We start from the raw sequence: 14321 nt of genomic DNA on the forward strand, positions 1-14321 counted from the left end.
GAAGAAGAAGAAGAAGAAGAAGAGGATTGAAAGAACAAAGAAATTTTTTTTTTCTTTCTTTCTTCATAAAAATTATTTCAATTTTACAGTTATTTTCCTGGAAGAATTTATTTTTCAGGGTGGATGATGCTTGTCGTTACTCTCGTTTCTTCTTATTTAAACCGCATAAACTCGACGACGTACTCCACGTGAAAACAGAGCCGGGAAACAGTGAGCTCATTACGGTCCACTGTTTCTCGTTAGTTATCTGCTGTGTCGTCCCCAGCTATTCGTATGGCTCGGGGCAAAAATTATTTCGCCTCGAAAATTCCTTCCATCGCGCTTTCTTTCCGCGTGACAATCGCTACGACGAGAAACAACGACGCACCTGCGTTTTTTCGCTTCTTTAATTCGAGAATCGATCGATAAAATATCGATATTATCGATCGAGCATTTTACCCCAACGATTCGACATTATCCGTTCAAACGAACGTATCGAATGTTTCCTAGTATTTTATTTGATCGAATACGATGACGTTTTAATTAAAAATATTTATCACCAGTCATTTTATATTACAGATAGAGAACTTTAAACGTGAAATATCATCCCGCGTAATTGTGATCGAAACGTTGATTTAATTTTTAACGAGGAAACTTGCTTGTTTTTTAGGTTATGGAATCAGCTTTGGAAAAAGATAGGTTAAATGATTTTAAATCTATATTTTAATTTTGATTCACGCTTCTGATATTTTTCTAAAATACGATAAGAGATAGAAATGTAGAAAGTGAATCGAAGTAGATGTTTTTTATTGTATTTATTGATATTGGAAAAATTAATTTAACTGAAAAATGGTTGGCAAGAGGTTATATTTTATATTTTCGAAAATAAGAAAATTTAAGAGAAACATCAAGGAGAGGGCAAGGAATATGGTCAGAAAGCTATGGCCATAGAAGAATGGAGAGAGTTAGAAATAAAATAAATGGACAGTGCTTGTCTTGGTGTTCTAAGTTCGGGCGAGGTCTCTTTTCTTTTCGCGCTGTCTTCGATTCAAGCTTACAAAAGAGGTTACCATCGGGAAGAGTGTTTTTTGAACAAGAACTGGTTCAAGTGTAGAACATTAAGCCAAAGTAAAGGACAGGAGGTAGCTAAGATATTTTAACAAAAGCTAGAGGATTCGTTGAAGTAGTTGAAAAATTCGATTTTTTCTCGATATTTTTTACGTTATAAAAATTTTAACCATCGCATTCCTTCTACGACACGTTAAAATTATTTTTGTTTTCCAAAGGAATTATTTAAAAAAATCGTTCGAACAGTTTTCCTAATTCTAAAATTAGAATTATTTCTCAAAACCATAAACTTTTTCATGTTTTAAACTTTATGAAACGCGTTGTAACTTTAAATTATTCAAATTATTTTGTTCTCCAATGAAATTATTATAATCATAAAAAAACTTTTGCGATTTTGCAATATTTTTGCATTCCAATATTTTCCGACAGAATTATTTACATTATATTAATATTACGATTTATCGCGAAATTTTGCAATTTTTCTCTTCCCACCCGAATATCTATTTAAATTTATGTGCTAAATCAACGTATTCGCGTTCGTTTCGAATGAAAAATTGATCGTTCAATTAAACTGTTTATTCAATTTTGATGCTCGATCCGTTCTCGAGAATAGCAGACACGATCCTTTAATTGTTTTCAGCGGTGTATTATCGGCTTAAGGCTTGTTCGCTCACTTGTCCGGATAATCGGCATCCCCTGTATTTCCCTTTTACTCGAAAGCGCCTCGTTGTTGGCCGGGGTCTCTCTTCGAAAATTACACCGGAAGTCCGCTTGTACAATTTTCCGCTCCACGGATTTCGACAGGGGACAAGGGAAAATTTAAATGGAATTAAAATAAAATAAAATAAAATAAAACGAAAAAATATTTCGATTATTATTATTATTATTATTTCCCGTCAATACCCGTAATAATTTAAAAAAAACGTTATAATTTGACGGTTAAACACGAAGCGAGAAACTTGTAAATTGTTATTTAATGTAATCGAGATTAAAATTGTAATAAAACAAATGGAATTTAACAAATTGAGAGAAAAATCACGAAAAATTTTGCATAAAATGATATTGCAATTTGATGTTGTGATAGAACGAAGGATTAAAATTTTATCGAGATAATAATAATGGAATTTGGGGTATTAAAAAAAAAAAAAAGAAAAAAAAACATTTCAACAATAGTTTAAAATTCGTTTTGCGTAATCAATTTAGTTAAATTTTGTAGGTAAAATTTTCAATTTTTTATATACAGAGAAGCGTATATTACGTGTCTCTCGTAATTATTCGAACGACAACGAATTCTAATTTAATTGCATATCGTGATAATTATTCCTTTAGTCAATATCCTTTTATCCTCGAGAGATAAATATAATCTTGAACGTCGTAGAAATATTACATTTTTAGCCAAGTACGTTGAAGATGTAATAAATTTATTTTCAAGTGCCTTTTATCAATTATTCTAAATATTTATCGTAAAAGATTTATATTAATATGAATAATAATTCAACGATATTTTATTCAAGCACTCTTTAAGTTTGATTAAATATACATAAAAATTAAAAGGTTTATCACACGAACTCGTAAAACCAGAAAAAGATAATTGCTTTTTTTCAAACCAATAAAAATACCAATGCTACAAATTTATGAAAAAATCCGAACAAATTCGCTCGCTAAAACATCTCTCCAAATCGTTACGAACCTCCGAAAATTATCTCTTTAATGGATGCTTCGATCACAATTCGAGCACAAACGAGGATAATTAATTAACGGTTGAAAAACGTTTGAACCGTATTCTCAAAATTTCACCTTTACCCATCGATACACCTGTTAAAAGCGCAATTACAACACCCACGAAATCGTATACCACGTTTCTCCACCACAACATATCGCGTCGCAACACTTGCCCCATTTTGCTCGTGCTTCAAAAATAACATAGTTACCGGCTCACCGACGAGAAACTTTCTCCTCCCTCTCCTCTCCCCCTCTCTTTCTCTCTCTAAAAAAAAAGAAGAAAGAAAAGAAAAAAAAAATGGAAAAAACTCGGAGGCCGCAACGAACACTTGGTATCTGGCCACCAAGCCTGTGTACACGAGGAAGGGAGAGGGCGATGGTTGGGCGGGGAAAACAAGTGGAGATAAATCGAATAATCGTTGGATCAGTGTGCGAGGGGCGGATGGCGAGAGCCGCCGATTCCTATGGCATAAAAGCGTCGCCTGCAACCCGGTGAAACGCAAATGCTGGCGGAGTGCGGTTTCGTGTTAGGGGTTGCGAAAGGACCTTCTCCACCCCCGGCCCTGCTCGTTGTTCGCGCGCGTCTTTATTGACTTTCGCGGGAACCTGCCGATTTTTGCCGATCTACATGGCAAAATTATAATTGGGCGAATGAAATTTTGATTATTTCGATTTCTTTTTTTTCTTTTTTTTTTTTAGAATTTTTTAAAATAGAACGAATATGTATCTGATTTTTCGTTCCGATTTTCGAGAGAAATGGCGAGAAATTTTGTGGCGAGTTTCGATTGTTATTATTTTTGAATGTTTTTTGAGAGTATATATGCAAAATATATGGTTAATGAATTAAGTGAAATTTATTTTTGCGAAACGAGCGAGGAATTAATAGATTTTAAAAATAAAATTTTGACGAGTTAAAGTCGTTTCGTAAATTATTCTTTTCATTTTGCATTTTTTTGAAATGCGAACAAGCTGCTTGGTTGACGAATATATTCAATTTTGCGTTTATTTTCGAGAATCGAAATTTTGATTATTTCTTTTAAATAAAATATTCTTTAGACTTTGAGAGCAGATCATTATATTAAAGCCATATTTTTAAAATAATAAATCCATTTTTCATAAATATTCTTTTCGATACTTTTGAATATCGATTTCATATTAATAAATACATCCAAACTTGCATCTCGGTTGATCCTTTAACGCGCTGAGAAACAGACTAAACATCTGAACAATAATAAAGTTCAATACAATTAAAAACTGGGACAATCTTTGATTTCAATAATCAAACGATTAACACGATATTTCAACAATATTATACAAATAATATCTACCTTGCAAAAAATTCTGAGAAAAAAGAATTATTATATTCTTTAAATTTCTTCTTTTTTCTTTAAATCTTAAAATAAAAATAAATCCATCAATTTCCAACGTTATAATTTTCCCATCCAAAGGCAAATCCGAGCGTAACTCATCAATAGTATTAAATCACGATTAAATACGATTTCGAATCTCGTCTCGTAAATTCTTTCGCCAAGCTTTGTTTCGTTTTCATACATGCTCGTTCCACCGGTTCGTTATCCACGAGGAACGAGGGAATGAAGATGGAACGCCAAAGGGACGTCCCTTTCCCCCCTGTCCTCCCCCCTGTGATCGGTGGAAAATGGCGCAAGTTTTTCGAGGACGTATTTAGGGAGATGGAGGAGACGGCTCCCTTGTTACGTTGCTGTCCCTCTGTTTCCCTGTTACGTTGCACGCGTGTAAATTGGCGTGCATCTGTCGCGTTCCCAGAGCTAGAAAATACGAGGAGCTTCCAATTAAAAGGAAATAAAGATGGAAATTTCGAGTACTGGCAGAAATTCCCTCGTTTCTCTCTTACACTCTGTATATATGTATGCGTGTGAATACGTATATTTGTCGATACAAATAAATGCACTTTACCTGTTAAGCGAGATGGACGAGTTAAATCGGTAACCGGATTGGACGATAGTTTGGGATTTAATGTATATTTATGTAGTTATGTCTCTTCCTTTTAACTCCTCGATGCGTGGCAAAAGTGTAGAGGGAAAAAGGAGGCCCCAATTTTCTTCCTCGAGTTGTTTAAAATAATTTAAACATTCTTTCGAATTGTTGATATACACACCGACAAGAATAGAAGTAATCTTTTCAATTGCCTTTAAATATAAATGCACGTATATGGATCTTCAAAATTTTAAACAGAAATCATTCTTTTGCCGGCAGAACTTATTTTTACGATTATACGTGATATTTTTCTCAACGCCATCTTTTTTGGAAAATCAGAAGCGGCCTTTCACAGACCCATTCCCCGCAGGATGTTGATCCTCGAGGTTCTCAGGGCCACTTTTCCTATCCTCCTTTTCCTTTCCCCCGACGCGAAAAACGTGCGAATCGGTTGCGCCTCGCATTTCCACGCGAGGCCATTCGATTTTATGAATATTGTTGGCGAGCGCCCCTCCTTTTACAATTCTCGTCGTGCAACCACCAGGATAGCTCGTAGAACGTTGCAGCGCGCTTCCAACGCGCGAATTTGCAAACGACCCCTCCCTTCCCCCACCCCTCTTTTCGGGAAAAGCACCGCTTTATTTCCGCGAATAAATCAGCTCGAATTCGAGGGGAGCTCGAAAGCAAACGGCGTTGTTAACGGTGTTGTGCCGCGTTACGTCCTTTTCTTTTCCTCCGAAATATCGAAATATCGCGAAACAAGGCGGTTTCAAGATATTTTTCTTTCAAGGAATTTTCCCTCTTCGATGAAAATCGAATGATTGCAAAATTTAACGAATTATTATGAATTGTCTTCGATTTCGAAGGATTTAAGGTATTTTGGAATTTCTTTCTTTGCTGAGAATCCAGCGAAATTTAATAAATTATCGTGCCAAGCGTCTTCGATGTGTTCGAGGAATTTTTTTCTTTCTTCCTCTACGAATGATTGCAAAATTTAACGAATTAAGTGTCTTCGATGAAGGTGTATGTAAGATATTTTGGAATTGGAATTTTCTCTTTTGCTGGAAATTAAGCGATTGTAATATCGTGAAATTTAATAAATTATCGTGTCTTCGATATTTCTTCCTTTTTTCCTTTTTTCCTCTGAATGATTGCAAAATTAATTAAATCGTTACGTGGAGCGTCTTCGATGCATTTAAAATATCTCTCATAAAATTTCTCCTTTTCTTTTCAAAAACATCGATATATTTCTTCGACTGCAATTTCTAAGATATTTCGCCTATTAATCTTTTCTTATTTAAATAATTACGAAACTTTTCGAAGAAGGAAGGTTCATGTAACGAAAAGTGAATCGAGCGAATCGTGTCAGAAGTTTAGATCTAATTAAAATTAATTACGCCGCGATATAAACCGCCGCGGTTGAAATTAAAATTCATCCGATCCCGGCGCACGAAAGGAAATTAATCACAAGTTTCCCTCCTGCGGTTTTCTCCTTCTTTCCCCCCCTTTCTCGCGATACAAGTGGCTAATTGACGAGAGATTTATGCAAATTTAAAACGAGCCTTTAATACTACTAAGATAATCAAAGCCTTTCTCTTTTTTTTTCTTCTGCTTCCTTTCTTTTCTTTTCTCTTTTTTTTCTTACAGTTGGATCGGATGCACGAAACGCGTAAATGTCTCCAGAGTTTCCTTACTGGACGATTCGTAAGTAATTCCTTGTCCTTGTAAATTGATCGATTTTTAGAAATAATTATTCCGTTTTAGAAGAAGAAAAAGAAAATGTGATAGCTGTTCAGTCGATGTAATTTCGATGGAAGGAGTTCAGATTAGATTTCGTTGACGCGACATTAAGATTCTGTGTCTCGTATCGTCTCTCTACATGTTTCGTAATATACGGTATGACACGTAGATACGCGTCACGAGATATTTCTTTATCCAAATTTCCTATTAATTTTTCTTTTAATTATCAAACATTTAAGTAAAGTGTAGATATAAATTAATTTCAATGTTAATATTTTCGTAGAGTAGCTTTGGAAGATTGATTCTCAAGATAAAGTTGAGTGCAGAAAAAATTAACGAAATGAAGTTAATCCAACGTAAACTTTAATCGCTCGTTTAAACTTAATAATAAATTTATTTCATTCGAAATTTTTATACGCCAACTTTTGTTTCGATCCTTCTAAAAACATTCTATTAAACATAATAACACCGTATATAAATAGAAAATTATGATACAATGGTAAAAAAAATTAATAGATGGAATTACTCCTCTGCACAAAATGAAGAATTTCAAAATTTTCAATATAAGAAATATAATTTACAAACTTCGTTACGTTTTCTTCAAGTTTTATATATATATATATAAAAAGATTAGATTTATTAGCAGAGAGATAATAATCCACCACTCGATAACGAGAAGAGAAACTTTCATGTTTCTAAAATGAGGAAGCGTCGTTGGTTGGAAAATTACGATAAACTGGAAAATGTTCAACCTTATCAATCGAATTCTAAAACTCTTCGCCGTTTCTCAGTATAATTCGATCGAACTTGTTCCAGCAAAACGAAAAAGAAGAAGAAGAAGAAGAAGAAGTTTGTCCTGGACATTTATTTGACGTGGAAAAAATGGCAAAAGTTGTTGTTTCATTTTTCATCCTGATTATATTCCATCGATCCATCTTGAACAACCGTGATCAATTTTCTTATCATATTCGTGAATTTCTTCGTTGTCTTCCTTTTTTTCTTTCCATTTAAAATGAGACAGAAAGAAATCGACGAATTTTTTTTTATACTTCCGGATCCGAATTCGATTCTCGTTCGTTCATTGTTATTACTTTTTTTCAATCAATTACACTACTCTTTTCGTTGCAATCGTTCGAATTACACGTGCCAGGACTTTCAACGCAACAATTTCGAGGGAATTTATCCGCGAATACGTCTACAACGAGACAAGACGCGTACAATCTTGGTGAATACCTGATGGATTATTCCAAGAGAATGTCTGAATGCATTACTGCGACGTACAATTGTTCTCGTGGCTCGCGATTCTAATAGAAGCCATCTTACAATACCATAATATTGTATATTTCACGTTGGTGCATATCGAGTTTTGCGTTTATAAATTCGCGCGAGACGTATTACGATATTTATAACATTTTGTGTTATAAAATCGTTACTTTTTAAAAAAAACGGCCAAGTTAGAGAGATCGAAATTCGACCAATTCGAAACAATTCCGTGTATTCGGATAAGTATTCGTGTCCGTAAAAATTCAACAACAAATTCGAGGAGAGAAACGAAGAAAAGGTTTACATTCGAAATAACGTTGTTTCAACGTTATTTCGAAACAATTATGATTTAAATTTAAAAAATAAAAAAAGCATCGAGCGCGCCGATTCTTATCGCCGCCATTCCATGCTCCAAGTCTGCCATTACGACGTCGTTAGCTTAAAACAACCACATGGAACACGTGTCACGAAATAAGCGCAAAAGAGTGTGTGTGTGTATAAATATGTATATACATAAAGTGAGCACACAACCACGGCAATATATATTTTCTTTTTTCTTTTCATTCGCCACGTTTTTCTTTGTGTCAACAACACGCGAGTACACATCGACACGACGAGTGTAAACTCCTTTCCCCTCCCCTCTCCCCTCCTTTTTTTTCATCCTTCATAACGCGGCAACCTTTTCTTTTTCTCGTGGAAGAAAAATAAAAATGTTGCTTTGAAAAATAAACGGCGTTACGACGAGGTTCACGAGTTCTCCTCCACCGCGGTAAAAAATATTTGACGAAATTAACGAAGGGTCGATGCTTAAACATTTTTTTCGCGTGTTTGCATCAGTGTTTCTCCGAATCCGTGCTTCTTTTTTTCTCTCCCCCACGGCAAAAAGCCGTCGTTTCTTTCTTTTCTTTTCTTTTTCTTCTAAAGGACGATTATTTATTTTTCAAGCTCAAGAAATTTTGCGATATTTAAATATCGTATAAATTCGAACGATTCGGGCGAGGAAAAGTTTCTAAGGGATGATTATTATTTTATAAGGGGGAAATTTTCGTAGTACAAATTTTCCGTATCGCGATTAACATATTTTACATCTTCATTTATACAACTATTGCAAAAGTTATAATGATATAAATTTTGAATATATTCTATGGATGAAAATGGATCTCTCTATTCCGATTTATACATATATATATACATACAGCTTCATCGATTTTGATTTTGATAAACTACCGATGGTAATAGAAGCTTGATTCTGATAAATGAGCAAGCAATTGCATTCAACGTAGCCACCTATTCCGCTTCATAATGCCACGTCATTTTTTTCATTTTATTATCACATATACAGGGTGACTCTGCAGAAACGAATCTTGCCTCTAAAGGTATCAATATTTTATGAATATTCTCAAAATGTTCTTAAAATACAAATATTTATATTACTTAAGAAGAAGAAAAAAAAAAAGAATAAATCCGTAAATTAAAATTGAATCATTTGCGAGTAACTTGTTGCGAACGTGTAAACAATTTTTTCGAGTATTTTTGCTGCAGTTTTCCAATGTTTGGGAAGTTTTATTGTCGGATGTTTACGGTTGAAGCGAAGTTGGAATCTCTTTCTCGCCCACGAATTAGAACACGATGCAACGAAATTATTTGGCTTAAAATGTTTCACGCTACTCCACACCTTTCACAACGTGGCCCCTTCGTAAAAATATATCTCAGAGGAGGGTTGTTCTCCGACGTAACGACATCGAGCTTCCACCGTCTTTTCCTATTTTCCCCGCAGTTTCGTTCCGTGATTTCTTGTTTACTTCCCTACGTGGAAAAATCAACGTTCCATTACGATAAAGAGGACGAAGAACGAAGTAAGGATATTATCGTGTTTTCTCCTCCTTTACACGCAAGTTTAATCCTGCTAAGTTAAATGCGCGGTGTGTACGATTAATAAAAAAAAAAGAAAGAAAAAAATAGCAGCGATGATATATTTTTGAATTTAAATTTTATTCTTCGAGCGAGGTTGTATTGAATTGATCCAAGGATTGCAATTGATTGGGAAGGAGAAGATTAAATCGTGCTAAGGAATATTCGTCGAATGAAAAAAGAATTCGATTAAAAATTTTACAACGAGATCTAAGACTTTCTTGCTTAAAAAGCAAGGATTTTGAACAATTAATTAAAAAAAAATATTAACGCAAAATTTTTCAATTAATATCTCGAGAGTCTCGAATCTGGGTCAATCCTTTGCGACGTGGTTGAAGTTCGACAAACTTGCAACAATTAAAAGTTCAATATTTAATAGCTCGATCGAGGAGGAAAAGCGAAGGAAAATCTTTCTTAAGGATTGGATTATTAATCGGAAAAGAGACGATGCGAGATATAATACTTTTGCTGAAGCTTCTGAGATAAGTAAGGGGAGGAGATAAGGCGGATATAAAAGAAAAATTGATTCTTGGTTTTAGTTTTTCCAACCTTCTTAATCGTGGAATTTATCAAAAAGCACGATTCTCTATATTTCGAGCGTTGAATGGAGAAAAGTTTTTAACGAGAATTCTCCACCGATGATGTTTCTTCTGCGATTTTTTTTTGCTTTCTTAGAATGAAAAATATAGATTTATAATACCAAATATTGATAGGAATAATTAATTAATTAAAATCGTAAATATAAAATGCAACAAATTAGCTCAACTTAAAATTAAAATATTTTGCTATTTTCTTTTTTTATCCTATTGTTTGTAAGTTTGCATACATATGGAATAACAAAAGAGATGTTGAAAATACTTGTTCGTAGCCGTATTCTTCGCAGTTACATCACGAGATTAAAGAAAAATGTTTAACAGTGGAAAAATTCAGTAGCTGAAGTAAAATTTTAAAAACCTTTGTTCGCTTCGTATTACGCATATCGCACAGAAGAATCGGTATTAAAACGGAAATCCCGATAATTTAAGAAAATTCTTTCTCTCGATCATAATCTTTACAATTTTTATGAATAAAGGAATGAAAAGAGAAATTGTCCAGAATTTTTAAAACGAGACAAATATTTCTTTTTGCTATGTGAATATTATCACACGTGTATTAGGATAAATTTAACATTAATTTAGAGATATCGTTGCTGATCGAAAATTTAATTGCAGAAAAAACAGATACTCTTAAAAAAAAAAAGATAAATATCATAAATTTAAAAAATTTCTTCAGTAGATCGAATCACAAAAACATCGAAATTTTTCTCGACACTTTTCAAAATTTCGTACGATCCATTTCTATACAACAATATACATCACGAACACATTTCACTTACAGAGATAAACCCACCTTATAACTATCTAATATTTTATCAAACCTCAAAGGACAGTCACGTAGCAAATAAATTCTAGTATAAATCAAACAAAAACCTGGCTCCAATAAATTCCCAAGAAACTGAGAAAACTATACACAAGGTATCGAGAATGCACGTACAAGTGTGAATACTCCCGTGAATTTTTTAACAGCATCGTTTCGAAAGATGAAAAAAAAAAAAAAAGGAAAAAAAATGGAAAAAAGGAGAAGAAAAAGAAGACGAAGAAGAAGAAGGGAAAAACGTGGAACAATGAGATCGGTGAGGTATTATAAAAGTCGAGAAAGTTGAAAAATCGCGGGCACCTTGTGCTCGAGCGAGTTAAAGATGGCGACAGGTACGACATAACCTAAGATAAATCTGTGGCCTCGGGATTATAAATAATTGTGGGTGTATTCTCATGGGAAGCAGGCCTCGGTAGAATTAAATTTCGTAGGGCTGGTTTCTTCTTGCTTCCTCTCGTCCATCGACCCATTCTTCTTTCCCTGCTTTCGCATCTCGTTCTGTTTTTCAATTAAGCAAATTTTCCTGGGATTATTTTAGGTTTAACGGGAGAGAGATTCGACGAACTTTCAAATTTTCTTGCGTGGAAATACAAATTTAGTATAAATTTAAATTTTATCTTTTCTGTTTAATTTTTACAGATATGGGAGTTCATTAATAAAAATTGCAATAATTAAGATTAATAAATATTAAAATTTGTGATTTTTTTTTTAATTTTTCCAAGATGAAATGATAAAGTTGTAATATTTTATAAAATTATTGCATTCGTGTATCGTTCGTACACAGAAAGTATTGTACATATCTTCATTTTCTATAACAATATCTATAATAATGTTGTGCAAATGCAATTTAATTAAATTTTCGAATCTTTTCTAACAAAATCAAATTTACATCAAAAAAATTTAAAAGGAAATTTCAACTGAAACTCTCTATAAAAAAATTACTCGTATAAATTTTTTACTCCATTCGAGTTCCGATGGAAAATTTCATTTGAAACCTTATAATATTCCAAGCATCTAAAAATAAAGCCGAAAAAGCGCAAAAGGATACACGTAGTAATCGACTCCTATCCCGAGTAATCTCTTCGTTTAAAAGATTTCAAGAAAAAAAGGAAAGAAAAAAGAAATAAATAAAAGGAAAAAAAAATAGAGCAAAGAAAATCAAGATCGACGTTTAATTAAACATAATTATACAATTACGATCTCTTGATAAATTTTTTGAACGACCCTTGATAAACTCGACTCCTTATTCCTTTGAAACGAATGAAAAAGAGAGAAGAAAGAAGAGGAAAGGAAAGAAATATACACGTCGGCCATTTTTCTTTCTCGTGTCTCTCCGTGAGGGGAATACCCATGGGGACAACAGAATTTAGGATATTTAGGCTGTGCCAGGTGGGTCGAGATTAAATTTCGCGTTGTATTGATTGCCACGAGTAGCCATCGTGGAATTTCTGCAACGAATAAAACTGACTTCGCCCGAGATGACCATACGTAGATTCGATTGCGAATTCTGGCGACCTTTTGCCGAGTTGGAGCAAAATTGTTTCGAATGAATTATATATATATATGTGTGCGTGTGTGTGCACGTACGTTTGCGCGAAATGAATTTAAAGCGAAGGAATGGATGAAGAAGAAAAAAAAGTGATCTCGACCGGATGTCTGGACACGCGATTTCGCGCGATATTTAATTTTCGCCTCGTGAGATTTGATTCGTGGCATTAGAATTTCGTACATCTTCAAGATGATTTAATTTTTATAATCGAATCTCGACTTATGTTGTACGATATTATTTATAATATTTTGGATATTGATTTTTACGATATCGCATTTTGTCGGATTTATTTTTGCTCGGAATTAATTTTCCTTGGAACAAATATTATGATTCGTAATATTAGTTTAATATTCAGAATGCGGATATAATTTGAGGAAAGTATAAATGGATTTGTTTTAAGATAAAATTTAATTTATGACGTAATATGTCTATCTCGATTGATATTTATTTCGTTATTAAAATCGCAATGGAAATTAATTTCGCATTGAATATTAATCGTAATAATTTGCGATAAAAAGAGAGGCTCGAGAATTTTAATATAATTTATTTAATTCTATTTATCTTGATGTTAGGATCTTCATTAAATATATAATTTAATTCGAAAATTTCGACCGAGTGAGATAATGAACGCGTACGATACGCATAATTTTATGTACGGTGGAAATATTCGTTGTTTGCATAAGAAATCACATCGCTAATGTTACATTGATTTTTCAATACAGACCTTTTCGATTCTACTTTTGTGCATCGATATTCACAATGTAGTTTCACGAGGGTTTGATATTTAAATGTTCTGAAAACAATGAATATTCGTGTAGCATAGGAACTCTACAGTGTTCTCTATTAAATATTCAAAAAGCGATGGAATATATGGTATAGCCAGGCAAAGGTTGATTCTCTCGTATAAAAATAAATTCGAATTCGATTTTTCGTGTAAAAATAAATTCGTGTAAAATATTCTATTTTATCTGTTCTTCCCTTTTCGTAAAAATTGAAAAATTCAATTTTTACGAAACGATTTTAAATTTTTAATCATTTATGTTTCGAAAATTAAATTTCTTTTTGGTATATTTGGTATAAATACCAATTACAGTTCGATCGTTCGTTTCATTTTGATACGCCTTTGATAACAAAGCTTAAGATACGTTGATTCGATTAAAGAAAGTTTTTCTTCCGTACTTGGATTTTATCCAAGTTCACCCTTATCCAAGTTATCGATAACATTGGATAACTTGTATCATTACGAAAGTTGAAAGGTACTCGGTTTAATTATAATGAGATAAAATAATAATCTTGTGGATGATGGAAATATTATATTATTTTAACATAATGGGAATATATCGAAAGCAATATCGCTTTTTCTTTAAAAATGGAATGAAAAAAGAGAGAGAGAAAAAAAATTGGGAATAAAAATTTGGAATTAAAATTTTTTATCTTCTACGAATTAAAAATGATTACTATCTTTGTAAAAAAAAGTCATGTTGTAAAAAATGATGTACATCGTCGTGATGGAATTAATCTACATAAGAGCGAAAAAGTCGCAAAATCCAGATTTCATGATAATAAAAGGACCAGATTTTATAATAATAACTCGAGGGCATTTTATGCATTTACGAGGAATTTAAATGTGCAAAAATATATAACCAGAAATGTGAACATAATATGCAAAATTATGCAAAATATTCAAAGTATTCATTGTAATATTTCGAGGACGAAA

General features: G+C 33.0%; 1 protein-coding gene across 7 annotated transcripts in view; it reads left to right on the forward strand.

Annotated features, from left to right (window-relative positions):
* The window catches only part of LOC114576766 (cysteine-rich venom protein-like), a 94578-nt gene that overhangs the window by 17962 nt on the left and 62295 nt on the right, over positions 1-14321 (forward strand). For 2 of the 7 annotated variants that reach the window (XM_062072838.1, XM_062072834.1), the window contains exon 2: positions 6373-6429. The exons of the other annotated variants lie outside the window; for them this stretch is intronic. The gene's annotated coding sequence lies outside the window, so the exon portion shown is untranslated. The remainder of the gene's footprint in view (positions 1-6372; positions 6430-14321) is intronic. 7 annotated transcript variants of the gene reach the window in all.

The sequence above is a fragment of the Apis cerana genome, linkage group LG3 (assembly GCF_029169275.1).
Source record: "Apis cerana isolate GH-2021 linkage group LG3, AcerK_1.0, whole genome shotgun sequence".
Classification (NCBI taxonomy): Eukaryota; Metazoa; Arthropoda; class Insecta; order Hymenoptera; family Apidae; genus Apis; species Apis cerana.